This window comes from Ctenopharyngodon idella, chromosome 12 (assembly GCF_019924925.1).
Source record: "Ctenopharyngodon idella isolate HZGC_01 chromosome 12, HZGC01, whole genome shotgun sequence".
NCBI classification, from domain to species: domain Eukaryota; kingdom Metazoa; phylum Chordata; class Actinopteri; order Cypriniformes; family Xenocyprididae; genus Ctenopharyngodon; species Ctenopharyngodon idella.
This window is the reverse complement of record NC_067231.1, coordinates 18,240,632-18,255,685: the sequence shown is the minus strand read 5'-3', so window position 1 is coordinate 18,255,685 and position 15,054 is coordinate 18,240,632. Positions and strand designations below refer to the sequence as shown.

At 36.9% G+C, this 15,054-nt stretch overlaps 1 protein-coding gene and 2 long non-coding RNA genes across 3 annotated transcripts in view; 2 read left to right on the top strand and 1 right to left on the bottom strand.

Annotated features, from left to right (window-relative positions):
* The window catches only part of znf438 (zinc finger protein 438), a 50,788-nt gene extending 38,245 nt beyond the window's left edge, over positions 1-12,543 (bottom strand). Inside the window, exons 1-2 of the mRNA XM_051913868.1 lie at positions 12,419-12,543; positions 12,136-12,287 (exon numbers count right to left, since the gene is read on the bottom strand). The gene's annotated coding sequence lies outside the window, so the exon portion shown is untranslated. The remainder of the gene's footprint in view (positions 1-12,135; positions 12,288-12,418) is intronic.
* Positions 849-3,903, top strand: LOC127523313 (uncharacterized). The gene is made up of 2 exons (XR_007932843.1): positions 849-1,510; positions 2,835-3,903. It is a non-coding gene; the product is annotated as an uncharacterized LOC127523313 (long non-coding RNA).
* A 65-nt stretch (positions 12,544-12,608) lies between the features above and the next one.
* On the top strand, positions 12,609-14,196 carry LOC127523314 (uncharacterized). Its single transcript, XR_007932844.1, has 2 exons — positions 12,609-12,854; positions 13,609-14,196. It is a non-coding gene; the product is annotated as an uncharacterized LOC127523314 (long non-coding RNA).
* The last annotated feature ends 858 nt before the right edge of the window (positions 14,197-15,054 follow it).

The following is a 15,054-nucleotide window of genomic DNA, read 5'->3' as shown; positions in this document are numbered from 1 at the left end:
AATGGGAAAGATGCGTTTGGTGCTGGAAGAATTCTACATTCATTCATCCGAGTTTTTTATGGTCTCATGGATGATCAATTTTAGATCCGTTCACATGCTGCCTAAAAACCTATAAACAAGATCTGGTTGTAGTCAATATCATAGTCCGGGTTTAACTGCATTAGTTTGCTTTACATCACATGCACCATTAGGAATTGTCATTATAAACAGTAATTGGTTCGCTGTCATAGACAGAAGTGCTTTATCTAGCTTCATTTAAATGCTTTTAGTATAACTTGAATAGTTAAATATTTAAATATAAGAGAAAGGCCAAAGTACAAACAAAATGCAATTAAATAAGTGCTCTTAATGTGCTAGACCCCCAGCTTGGCAAATCACTCCGATTAGAAAGTAGTTCTAGTCAGCACTTCAGGTACCGCATACTGCAACAATTCCTCAGACATGCTGAATTCAGCACTGTAAACTGTATTTCACTGGAGAGCAAGAGACAGGTCTATCTGCAATCCGAACAAAAATAAACAAAATCAGCCTCAATACTGTTTGGTCTGTAACAGACTACTCCCTCAGGCTCAGAAACCTCATCTTAAGAGACAATTAGCCCACAGAGCACAGTACAACTGTCTCATTAGAGCTGTATGTGCATTCATCCTGCATGAACTGTCACAACATAACCTTACACCTACATTGAATTTTTGTTATGAAAGTCTCTAATGTTTAGATAATTTAAAACATTTCTGAATCAACAGGACAGATTGTTACTTCAGCAGTTTTTCAGTATGTGTGGTTAAGCAATGTTGGGTAAAAGAATGTGTCTACAGTCTATATAAACTATCAAGATGAGTAAATAATACCAGCCTAAGGAATAGACTATGTTGTTCTGTCCATAACATTGTTCAGATCATAGATAGGGCTGATGATGAATGGAATGTAATCTAAAAATAAATGTAAAATAAATATGAGTAAAATGAGAAATTCATTTATATTTAAATAAAACAAATAAAAATAGAAGCTAATGAATTATATATATATTGGTCTGCAGAATTCGACATGATAGCAAAACTTCCATCACATGCTCCTCATTCACTCTGAAACACTAAAGCCCATATTGCACACACATTACCCTAGTGGAATCTGAGGCCATACCATGCATTTATGCAAGGACAATCTTCATCTTACAAAAAAAAAATACACACACAATCCTCTATCTCTCTTCAGGCCACACCCTAGTCCTATGTATAGGCCATTGCAAAAATCTCCCCCACACGCACAATCAACCATCATACATCGATAACTTTCATTCAATTTAATGTGGAGAGGGTGGACCACGAGTCAAAGAGATCCGTCACTGGGGAGAGGGACAGCATTTCATAACCATTAAATGATGTGCGCTACAAATCTCTGACTGACCACAGAGACACAGCTCTCCGTACAGTGGAATGAGAGGTGGCTGAACGAACGGCAGAAGTTAGGTGTAGAAAGTTTGAGGAACTTTATGCAATTAACTGCCAAGGTGAGCTTATTACTTTTTAATTAGAAAAATGTAGGCCTAAGCTATTTTTAGCAATCATTGCTTGAATGATTCTTAAAAGTATAACAATTTTTTCAATGTTAAAATACTTTCTCCTGTCCTTGCTTTATGTGGATAGACAACTGTAAGAAAGTCATTTATAAGTTGATTTGATGATAAAATAATGAAATGTTTATAAAATAATTTATTATAACTTTTTTCATGTTATGGCAGATAACCGATAAATTGCAGATAATAAAATTATGTACATTTTTCTGCAAACAAGTAACAAATTAAACTTTAAAAAATAAAATCAGTAATTTTAAATGCTGCAAGTCATATTCAAATTATTTTTGTGTAAATAAAAATAATAATAAAACACTGAAAACTAACATCAATCATATTAAGAACTACAAGTGAATTTAAGCATCAAAAAAAAAGTACAATATGAAAAATGTAGTAATTTGAGAACGGCTAAAATCATCTCAAATTCTGCCCGATAACTGATATAGTACAGACATTTTGTGCATCTTAAGAAATTATAAAGTAGCTTAATTATAAAGTAGCTCCTTTCATTATAACCAACAGAATATAAGCACAATGTCAATAAGGGATTCATTGTACACACAGTGTAGACCACTTCACTGATGGCAATGGCAGCGATCTTTGCTCGCTTTTTGTATATAATATATATTTTTTCATGCTGCTAGTGCTAAATTTCTGGATTGACAACTGTATTTAAATCCGCTACTGAATCCGATTGACAGTGATATCCATAGCAATGGACGGAACAAAACAATCTGATCCCATATGTCAACTGATCTGTGCATTAAGTATTGGAGTGTAAATGCAAAATAATAGACCTGCCACTTTTTCTGTGTAATAAAATAAACAGCAAAGTAACACATTACACATTAACAGACTCTGCCGTATTGAGCGGTGTTGAGAGGATTCTGACTAACTCAAACACATCTGATTGGCCATTGCGTTCATGTGCTCAACAGATACGTATGTCTGTGATTGGTCACAAAGCTCAAAGCTGCCAAAACATGTTGTAAATAGAAACCTTTGACACTCTTCACAAAGTGTACTGCAGAACGGCATGGATTGTGAAATGATCAAATTAATCTTTGGCGGGACAAAAATTCAGTTTGGCAGCCGCCATAATATTTTCAATGAAGGAAAAACCTTGTATTATTAGTACTCACATTTGAAAGATGCTTAAAAGGCAAGTTCTCAGACTAAATGTCACCTAGGGATCTTTAGGGATCTTAAAAAAAAACATTGTTATTTCCTCTCTGTTTAATCTCTCCTTCCATCCTCACAGCTACAAGTTTCAAAACCCCATGGCATGTGTGTATGTGTTCGCGTGGGTTTGTGGCAGTAACGGTTTATGTGTGGTTTGGGCTCAAGTCTTCTGAAGTCAGAGAAGGCTCGAGACGATACTCGCTCAACCACAAAACCACACTAGGAACAAGTGAGTCACACTACAGTCACCTCCTCAGGTGGACAAGGGGAAGGAATGAGTGAGATGGAGAGGCGGGGACGGACGATGACTACAAAAGAAAAACATCATGTTGCATGGTACAAACACGAGAAATAGAGAGCTGTTCGTGTCTACACTTTGTGGAGTGTTTGAAAAACAAGGACATGCCACATCAAATTAATTACAGATTTAAATCATGCCGAATAGATCCTGACATGGACAAAAAATACCAGAGGGATCCGTCATTATTGTGTTTCACTGTTTCCTTTCATTCACTTGAGTAACACTGAAAGCACCTATAAACTAAACAGCACTTCCTTTCTGGCAAATGTTTGTCATCCTAAACGGGTAGACCTTATTTTCACTGGAAGGAGGTCACAATGTCGTAACAATATTGTAATATAAAACAAATAATTGTGTCTTTTATTTAGTATTGGAGCAACACAGCCAATTTCCTATAAGGGTTGAGCAACAAGGATTCTCAAATGAGCCATAAAAGACATTTTGACTTTTTCCCAACACAACTTTGGCTGTTTACCTGCATGTTAAATTACAATCATTTCTGGAAAACATCATTGTGCAAGATACTTGTACACTAGCTGGGAAGGTGGGCCCAGATGTGCGTAATCAACAAAAGGCATTGATTTATCTGATCAAGTTCCATATGTAACTAATCATTCACTTCTGAAAGAGAGTGGAGACATATGGCTTGTGACTGACTAAAAAGTGCACTTCCTTGGTTTGTGGAAATCCTGCTTTTTTAACATTAATACCTAAAAGTCAGGTTCCATGTATGTCACTTGCACTGTAGTACCAGAGCTGAGATGCCATTGTTTTCAAGCATAAATGGGTTTATGAATTTACAGCTGTCTGTGGAGTTTCATAATAAATATAGACATCAACACTGACATTTATTTCCGATCCCTAAAATCTGAATAAAAACAGTTACTAACAAATCTGAGTTTGACTCTACTTCCTTCCCCCTGCATGTGGGTCTGAACCACAGCACATTGAGTACCAGCATAAGCTAGTCTTTTCTTCCTGAAGGTAATTATTAGGGAAGAAAAGACACCAATTTTACTGTAATACTGACACTCACTTAAAGGGTAGTTCACCCAAAAATGAAAATTCTAGGGACGCACCAAAATGAAAATTTTGGGCCAAAACTGAAAATTCTGAATGTATTTGGCCGAAAACTGATACCAAAAAAACAAAAACAAAAAAACTTTTTCTAAAATAATTATTCATTAGTTTTTTGCATAATTGTATTATTATTAGACTTTAATTAAATTCAATAATTTTACTGAATCTGAATTTAAAAAATACAAGCCAATAAAATAAAATAACCACACTTTTATTTACAGTAACACAAAAATTGGACAGAAAATAGGCCTGTATTAAAATAATGATAAATTTCAATATATTAATATCATTATATATATCTGCACACAGAGCGGACAGCTCAGCGCACACACAGAGCAGAACATTGAGCAGTCATTTTGAATTTGTGCGTCCTCACAAAGTTACAAAACATGCTGCGTGAGAGTGAAACCTGATCACTGAACATGGAGGGGCAGGGCGGCATATTTTCGGCTTATATTTTCTGCCTTTTTTCTCTTTCAGCCAAAAACGGCATTTTCGGCAGCCGAAATTTCAGTGCATCCCTAGAAAATTCTGTCATAATTTACCCACCCTCAAGTTGCTACAAACCTGTGTGAATTTCTTTCTTCTGCTGAATACTAAAGAAGATAATTTGAAGAATATGGGTAAACAAACAGTTGATGGACCCCATTGACTTCCATAGTATGGAAAAAAGGTATGGAAGTCAATGGGGCCCATCAACTGTTTGGTTACCAACATTCTTCAAAATACCTTCATTTGTGTTCAGCAGAAGAAAGAAATTCATACAAGTTTGTAGCAACTTGAGGGTGAGTAAATGATGACAGAATTTTCATTTTTGGGTGAACTATCCCTTTAAGCATTTGTCCCTTTGTGGATTCACACACACAGAACGACATCTGTCTGCCACAAATGCACTATAAGAGATGCTGAGAATGAAAACTCTCCCTCAAAGTATTCCCTCAAAGACCGCAGCCATGAAAAATGCGATAAACTTTAATATATAATATATAGTATATTTGTCTGACCAGAAGCATGCAAATGAAAGTGAATTGGAAAGACACCATCCCCACTGTGAAGCATGGTGATGGCAGCATCGTGCTGTGGGGATGCTTCTCTGCATCAGGCCCCGGAGTACTTGTGAGTTTGATGGGCTGAAATAAATGCAGCAAAAACACAGGGAAATCCTGGAGGAAAACCTGATGGAGTCTGCAAGACACCTGTGACTTGGAAGAAGATTTGTTTTCCAGCAAGACAATGACCCAGGGCCAATAAAGCCAATGCTACACAGGGATGGCTTAAAAACAACAATGTTAATATCCTGCAGTGGTCAAATCCACAGTCCAGATCTCAAGCCAATTTATGAGTGGGCTTGAAAAAACCTGTCCACTCATGATCTCAATGCAACCTGACAGAGCCGGAGTAGTTTTACAAAGAACAACTGGGGAAAAAATTACAATTGCCAGATGTGCATAAATTTAAAGCTTGTGTTCAAGCAGACTCAGGTGTGGTTCAAACCAAACAAACTAGATTCTAACATCAAAAATGGACTGAGATCTGCCCCCAAATCTCCTGCGAAAGCTCCTTAAAATCAATGACCTCATTAGCATCCTGACAATAAAAGAATTTCTTAAAGTTTCCAACATGCTGCTGCAAGATGTAATACAGCAGCAAATGAAACATTCACCAGTCCATTACCACAGCCACTCTGCCCTAAGTCCAATACCACCACATTCATAATTCACACTTTTATGCATTTTTCTTGTACAAGGTGTTGACTTTATTTTTTTTAAGTACTAAGGTGAGCTTCTGCTGCACAGATATTTTAGTGTAAACTGCAGTCTTGACACTCAATGTACTCTTAACTATCTCAACTAGCAGCCATGATTGGTGAGGTGCTTCCCTTTACTGATAATGAGAATGATGATGACACAGAGACAAACTATTCAATGTAAATGTGCCACTAGTTTGAGTAAGTACAGACATGATTAATTCAAGAGGGTCTGCCTTTAAATACAGTGAATCATTTCTTAAGTATAAATGCCTTTCTTCAGCAGAAAAAAAGACCAGAAACAAGACCCTTCTGACAAAGAGGACAAATACAGACACTGGCACTACATTCTAAACAGCATGTCTTCACTGGTGCAAGTGTCACTTAAAGAGACAGTTCAGTCAAAAATGAAAATTTTGTAATTATTTACTTAAACTCGTCACCCCAAACCTGTATGCTTGTCTTATGTGGAAAATGAAATGATCTAGAAGTTTAAAAGTTTGAGGTCGGTAAGATTTAGTTCGGTAAGGGTTAGTTCACCCAAAAATGAAAATTCTGTCATTAATTACTCACCCTCGTGTCGTTTCACACCCGTAAGACCTTCGTTAATCTTCGGAACACAAATTAAGATATTTTTGTTGAAATCCGATGGCTCTGTGAGGCCTCCATAGCCAGCAATGACATTTCCTCTCTTAAGATCCATTAATGTACTAAAAACATATTTAAATCAGTTCATGTGAGTACAGTGATTCATTATTAATATTATAAAGCGACGAGAGCTTCCTGAAGTAGTGTTTTGAAACCAGCCATCACTATAATAAGTTGTTATTTTGTTTTTTTGGCGCACCAAAAATATTCTCGTTGCTTTATAATATTAATATTGAACCACTGTACTCACATGAACTGATTTAAATATGTTTTCAGTACATTAATGGATCTTGAGAGAGGAAATGTCATTGCTGGCTATGCGGGCCTCACTGAGCCATCGGATTTCAACAAAAATATCTTAATTTGTGTTCCGAAGATTAACGAAGGTCTTACGGGTGTGGAATGGCATGATGGTAAGTAATAAATGACATTATTTTCATTTTCGGGTGAACTAACCTTTTAAGTGATTTTGAAAGAAGTCTTGTATGCTCACCAAGGCTGGATTTATTTGATCAAAAAAGTAAAATTGTGAAAAATTATTACCATTTAAAATAACTTTTTCTATTTGAATGTATTTTAAAATGTAATTTAATTACCTGTGATAGCAAAACATTCTTGTTATTATCATCAATGTTGAAAACAGTTGTGCTGCTTAAAGGGATAGTTCACCCAAAAAATGAAAATTTTGCCATCATTTAGGGTGTACTCACACTAGGCACAGGTCGCCTTAAACCGAGCCCGAGCGCGATTGTCCCCCCTCCTCACTCCCCCGCTGGCCTGCACTTATATTGCACTTAACGTTCCGTGCCGGAGCACGCTTATGTCATAAACAATGCAACTTTTTGAAAGGAAGAAAACAGGAAGAAATGCATTTTCGTGCTAATATATTTATCATTTATGCTGCGCAACGATTTTCACTTGCGAGAAGCAGACCCGTTATAAACCCAAATACACTCAAATTAATTATATGAATTGATAAGTGTACTATCAAAGTAGTAATGAAGATGTTTTCCGTCATAATGACAGTTGTGCACACAAAAGTAGCAGCTGTTCCGTGCTCCAGTGCTATTAGCGCTCGCACTGCATGCGAACCGCGCTCGAGCCTAACCGAACCGTGCTCTGGCCCACCTCTTCCAAGCGAGCCAGGGACGGCTAAACGAACCGTGCCCGGGCACGGAACGGAGCGATCACACTTGTCAAACGAACCGGGCTTTGGGGGTCAAACACGCTCGGGCACGGTTCAGAGCGCCTAGTGTGAGTACACCCTTACTCACCCTCAAGTTGTTCTAAACCTGTATGAGTTTCTTTCTTCTGCTGAACACAAAAGAATATATTTTGAAGAATATCGGTAAGGAAAATATAGGAAAAATAAATACTATGGAAGTCAGTGGGGTCCATCAACTGTCTGGCTACCAACATTCTTTAAAATATCTTATTTTGTGTTTAACAGAAGAAAGAAACTCATACAGGTTTGGAACATCTTGAGAGTGAGTAAATGATGACAAAATTTTTAAAACTTTAAAGGGTTAGTTCACCCAAAAATGAAATTTCTGTCATTAATTACTCACTCTCATGTCGTTCCACACCCATAAGACCTTCGTTCATCTTCGGAACACAAATTAAGATATTTTTGATAAAATCCGACGGCTCAGTGAGGCCTCAGTAAGATAATTAACACTTTCAATGCCCAGAAAGCTACTAAAGACATATTTAAAACAGTTCATGTGACTACAGTGGTTCAACCTTAATGTTATGAAGTGACGAGAATACTTTTTGTGTGCCAAAAAAAACAAAAAAGCAACTTAACGACGCATCTATAAAAGCAGTAAACTGAGTGCATTTAGCTTGTTCAGGTGTAGAGAAAGGGGTGAAGTTTGTGCATGTATCTGAAACTACAAAAAAAAAAAAAAGTATTGTGAGAGAATATTTGTATGCACTTCATAGCCTGTAAAATAAACAGGAAAGTATGAGGTTTCTCCACACAGTGCCATATGACCTCTTTGAAATCTGCATATGTCAGATAATGGTGGAAATTCTGAATCTCGAGATCACAGCAAACCTGGTCCCCTTGAAAAAAAAAAAAGATGAATTGCTCATAAAATATGTACAACTCCATGTTCAATTGTTTACTTTGGCCACACGTCGCACCTTGCTGCAAAGCTCTGCGCTGTTACAACAAAGACATTTGTTCTGCATCTGCTCAGAACAATCCCAGTAATTACAGTGCAGTTTCCTCCACAGTTTTGATCCCTAATTGTGGAAAGCCATGTATTTCTGACCACACACATCTTCCCCGAGCACCGTGCAGATAGGTGAACGGTCTCCTGCGAGTAATCACTACAAAGTCACCGACCAAGAAGTTGAAGGAGAGTTTAAGATAGCAATCTTTTTCTGGCTAGGTTTGTGTGCATAGGATAAATGTTGTGTGTGTGTGTGTGTGTGTGTGTGTGTGTGTGTATACGTGTGTATGTGTCTGTGCACATGCAGTGATGCTGACATGGTTCTGATTGACCGGAAATGTTAAATAAGCATCTCCGCTATGAAAAGGGTCTCCCTCCCCCTCTCTCTCACCACATGTGAAACCACACAACGTCATGACAACTGCCAAAATAAACCTCAGCATCCTCCAAATGGAGAGCGTGTGTGTGCGCTTCCCTGCCGTGCAACACGACCATGCAGCGGTGTATTTAATAACCTTTTGCAAATCTCTGAAAGAATGTGTTCAGTGACACCGCAGAAATGAATTTCGACTGCCAACAGCTACACCATAACCATCAGAAGATTCTCTGCGATCCCCTACATTTCTCTCAAGAAGTTTTAAGTTTAAAGTCAAATATTTTGATGAGGAAAAAAATGTTACTTGAGCTGAAAAGGCTTTTCTCAACTCCTGTATTTAAGTTAACCCTTTCTAAACATTTTAAAAGCACTATTCCTATATATTCCAGTAACATATTGTGTTATGTTATTTAGCATTTTACATCTTTAACTCTGTAGCTGTATACTAAAGTATGACTCAAAAGCTCTAAAAGGAACCCCAAAATGAAACTTCTGTCCAAATTCATATGACTTGGAACACAAAAATCCGATCGCCGGCTCAGTATTGGCCGGCTCCTGCGTCAGCATCACACATATGCGTTTTGCTGCTCACGTGTACAGCGTTGGCCAATACTGAAACAGTGTTTGGACGTAAACACGGAAGCCTGCTCTGCGTTCACTACGTCAACTGTGTATGACAGTTCAAATTGTTAAATAAAGTTGTTATTTTTGTTTCGGTGCACAAAAAGTATTCTCATCACTTCATAACATTAAGGTTCAACCACTGTAGTCACATTGACTATTTTATCGATGTCTTTAATACCTTTCTATACCTCAAAAGGTGCAATGACGTTGATGCCTGTGTGTGGTTCAGAAACCCTCAGATTTCATCAAAAATATCTTAATTTGTGTTCCGAAGATGAACGAATGTCTTACGGTTTTGGGACGACATGAGGGTGAGTAATTAATGACAGAAATTTCATTTTTGAGTGAACTTACCCTTTAAGCCTTGTCTGTGAAACCAGGCATATATTCCAAGTCATCTTAAGCCATACAACAACTTTTTGTGAAATTTACCTGCCGTCAATCACAAAAAAAAAACATGCCTTTACACACTTTCTTTGAATGTCTATAACAAATCACTAATTTAGTAACTCAGCAAATAGAAATAGATAAGCCTCTTTGTGCAAATGTTAAACTCATCATGTCCCAGAACACAACTCAGTACTCTAAATACTACACAAGAACACACACATCAAATGTTTTACAGTCATGTAGGTTAGCTTTAAGCTAAGTAATATAATCATTTGAAAATGGACTTGCTGTATCTTACTGTAAAGCTTTTGCAGTTTCGATTCATCACCAGTGCCAATTCTCAACACCAAAAACTGCTACTGTTTATGAATGTAACAAATTGCTCAAGACATTTTTCCTGACACTGCTTTTAATTTAGCAAACCTTGCCATTATAAATAAGAAGATATTCCACTGTTATACCTGAGGCAAATTTCCAATCTTATGCCTAGAATAATTTGTAGCTTAACCAAGAAAATATTACTCTAACATTTGGAAGCCAACAGCAGAGATTTACTAGTTTAAATGCCGCTTGCATGTATACATAAACAACCACAAACTGGTAAATTTACTTAAGGTTTCCCAACTCTGATGTTTCTAGATTAACAAGGCCTGTCTTACACTGCATGTGAAAGCAGAACACATTTATGCAACATTAATAGGTTACAAATTTCACACTGCCTGCTATGACGCTATTTATCAAGACCGTCCACTGCAATATAGGCTTTTCTGAAGCAACATAATATGCACATTGAGCAAAATGCACATAATGTTTGAAAAAAAAACAAAAAAAAAAACAACATCTTTCTGGGTCAATGCAGGTTACATACACTGACAAGCAGAAGCAGTGCTTTTTCTTACATGCTGTCGGTGTGAAAGTTGATTTAGTGATGGTGTTGCTTCACGCTTGAACATGCAGTGTGAAACAGGCCTTACCTTCAAATTCATTTCAGGGCAAGCAGTGTGAATAAACACAATATGACTAAACAGGACTTATAGCACCTCATTTAACAGGCTGGCCTATGATATTTACAAACTGTTAGCTGAGATCAGACACTTACACAAGATATTAAATGTCCCAAAGTCTCATAATGCATTAGTTAAGTAACAAACACACCCAAAGCAAAAACTTCTACCTTCTAAACTATGCAAAAAGTGGGTGTAACACATAATGCAAACAATCACAAAAAAATGCAGTCAGTTACATGGTCAGCACACAAATGTTGCCATTATACTCCATCCACAACCAGGTTTATAGAAAGCATGCTTCTGTAAAAAAATGTCTAACATTTCCCAATCCCTGCTATTACAATTTCTACTCGTTCCAAACCATTATTACTAACATGCTTATGAGGAAAATGGTATTATAACAATACAGGCAAATGTCAACACTGATAGCACCTGTTGACAACCATGAATGTAAGAACTATCCCAAAGTCTGAACAGAAATCAACATTCTGGAAAATTTTAGTCCCACGTTCACACTTAAAAGATAGGCTAGTAGAATAATGTATAAAAATTTATGTCACGAGATAATTAATATACGAAGAAAACATCTCGTAATGCAGTTAAAGCGATACACAATGTCTCTGCAATCACAAGGTTGGCAGTCATGCAATTACATTGAATTTATATATGGATGTATCGAAACCATTACTATTCTATTAATACAATATGTCACTTTTAAACCGGTATGACATGAGAACTGTATTCACTGTGCACAGAAATATGAATCCCTTCGTGTAAATATGAACTTTGCAATGTTTTTTAGTAACGTTTTGTTACCGTTTCTGTGCTAAAGATTTGTTTCTATGTAGTTTGATGCTCAGTGTTGTGTTTTATTCTGCATAAACACATCTTTGAAGGCCCTGGCCTGTGATCGCACTGTGCTTCCTATTGGCTGAAAATAAACTCGTAACACGACTGCACAGTGAGCCCATTGGGCTCCTCTTTTCTGCACGAAATAACGGAAATAACGGAACATCTTGTGCCTCACCTTCCAGAAATGTCCTCCGGCTCGATCAGAGGACTCTTGGTTAATTTGGAGCATGCGCCACATTAATTAGGTGAGTAGATCGACACATCTTCATAACTGTTTCTCCACAGCCATTTTTGGGCGAGACCTCGAATCCGAAACGGTGACTGTTACTAAGTGGAAGTGAGGGATATTTATGTTAAACACAATATAATGCACCCGATATTGTACTTTTTAATCAACAATCACATGTTTTTGTTGTAAAGCGTAATTTGTAAGCAAAACACTATTTATATTTTCTCACCATCCATAACAAAGTTCCACATCCACCCCTTTTAAGAAAAAATGGTACAGCTCATGCAACACCGGTTTGCTTCTGTGAATGCAGCCAATCAGAGACGACGAAAATGTCCCTCGCCAATCAGAGCACCGCCTAATCTATGACGAGCGTAAAGTTGGCGATTTTTTTTATCAGATTCAAGGAACTGCGGGAAATCTGAGGCAGACGACGTAACGTTAGCCAGTTGATAAGGGATTATGTTGTAATCTTCTTCATGTGTGTAAAAGGGTAGTGTACCCAAACAATACTAATTCAGTACGACTAGTGCAGTAGGTTTTAAAGGCGACAGACCACGTTGCTTACATATTTAATTATGCTATAATTAACCTAGAAAGTGGATAAAGGAGGTTAAAGCTCCTGAGAGAGTGAAAGTGAAGACAGGCACAGAAAAAGACTACAGGTAAACAAACGGCGACTTACATATTTATCTGATTCACTCATCAGCTCTCTTCACACTGTGGTGTGTGTGGCTGTGGTAAACTGTATCTATTGCTCGTTTTTTTCTTTGTATGCAGACTCTGCAGTATTACTGCAGAATATGTAAAGAGACATGCAACTCAGAAATGCCATCTGAGTTCTACTTATTGTAACATAAAAGGGTTTGGCAGAATGTCCAAGCTGTATATTTCATGCACTAATGGGGTCTTTATAGCAATTTAAAGTAACATTTAAATTACATTCCTAAATTAACATGAATTCAGAATTTGTTAGTATTTTGTTTGTCTACCTTTTGCTTTAATAATCAGTGTTGGGGGTAACGCATTACAAGTAACGTGAGTTATGTAATTAGATTACTTTTTAAAGTAACTAGTAAAGTAACATTACTTTTAAATTTACAGATAATATCTGAGTTACTTTTTCAAATGTGCAAATACTTTGTTTTCTAATTTACTTAGACACCTCTCCTGTCCCCATGTTGAGAGAAATCAGGAGTGAGGCGTTGTGTGCCGCTGTGTAAACATGATGGTTATTGTAGTTCTAGACTTAATGTGAGCATGCATTTGTGCACTGGCACAAAAACGGATTCAGTATTCCTCGACATAAATAAAAACAGTAAAATGCAAACTCAGAATATCACGCAAACCTGCAATAATTAAATGTGATTCCATATGGCATAATATGCATATAGCAAAAAAAATTTATATTTTACACAGACCTATGACCAGCTTCATCTCCATACTGGCATGATAAGTCCGATCTTCAAGCAAAAGGAACTGGATGAAATATTTATATGCTACCAATCCACAGTCTGATTTCTGACTTGTGATGCAGCCTGAATCATAATCACACTGTTCGTTTGTTGGCCAGAGGAGAACTGGGCCCCCAACTGAGCCTGGTTTCTCCCAAGGTTTTTTTCTCCATTCTGTCACCTGATGGAGTTCCTTGCCTTGATTAGTTGGGGACACTTAATATTCAACAATATTATTGATTTGACTGCACTGACACTATTGGATGAGAACTGAACTGAACTGAACTGGACGTTGACATCACTGTTTTCTGCAGAACTGTTTTATAGATGAATTGAACTAATTTAATTGATGATATTTACAACGGAACTGAATCAACACTAAACTGACTTCAGATGAACAATGACACTGTTTTCTTTCAGACCTGCTGTACAGCCAAAATTAACTCTGTTTGCATAATTGAATCATTTTTCTGTTATCACTGTAAAGCTGCTTTGAAACAATCTGTATTGTATGAAGTGCTATATAAATAAAGGTGACTCGATTATAATCTCACTTTATTTAGCAATGTCTTTGCTGCTGACCTTTGATTATCTAATTCAACCATACTAATTAGCAAAAATGACTTTAGTTATAACATCACATTTGTTTCATTTTTTTGTTTTTATTCCTGAAGAATGTTGAACTTTCTTTTCTTGCGTCCTATTCTTCTGCAGTCCAGAATGGCAGCACAGCTAAAAGTTTTGTTTGAGCTGTGCACTCTACTGTTCAGATGTAATTTTGCATTTCCTTCAGCCTGAGGCTTATTCATTTCACTTTTGGTGTAAAAGGGCCTTTACATTTGCCAAAAATAGAACTTTTTTTTTTTTGTAATTAAAATCAAACAAGCAATCCCAGCCCAGGTGAGAAAAAGTAACGCAAAAGTAACGTAACGCATTAAATGCATTAATGCAAGTGCCACAGTAAGTTACTTTTTTTAGGGAATTGCGCAATATTGTAATGCTTTACTTTTACTTTTGCTTTACTCACCCTCAAGACTTTTGTTAATCTTTGGAACACAAATGAAGATCTTTTTGATGAAAACAGAGATTTATGTCCCTTCATAAACTGCTTTTGCAACTAGAACTTTGACACTTCAAAAAGTTCATAAAGAGATCGGAAAAATAATCCATTAACTAATCCAAGTTTAGTCCAAATTCTCTGAAGAGACTCGATTGCTTTTTATGATGAACAGATTTAATTTAGGCTTTTACTCCCATATAAACCTTGATCAGCGAACATAAACAGAAGCTCAGCCGAACTTGAATGACGCACGAGAACAAACCTCTTGCGGAAGCTCAAATGTGCTGCGTAACACACGAGAATGAATCTCATTGGTTACTCAGAATGTTTGAGCTTCTGGAAGAGGTTTGT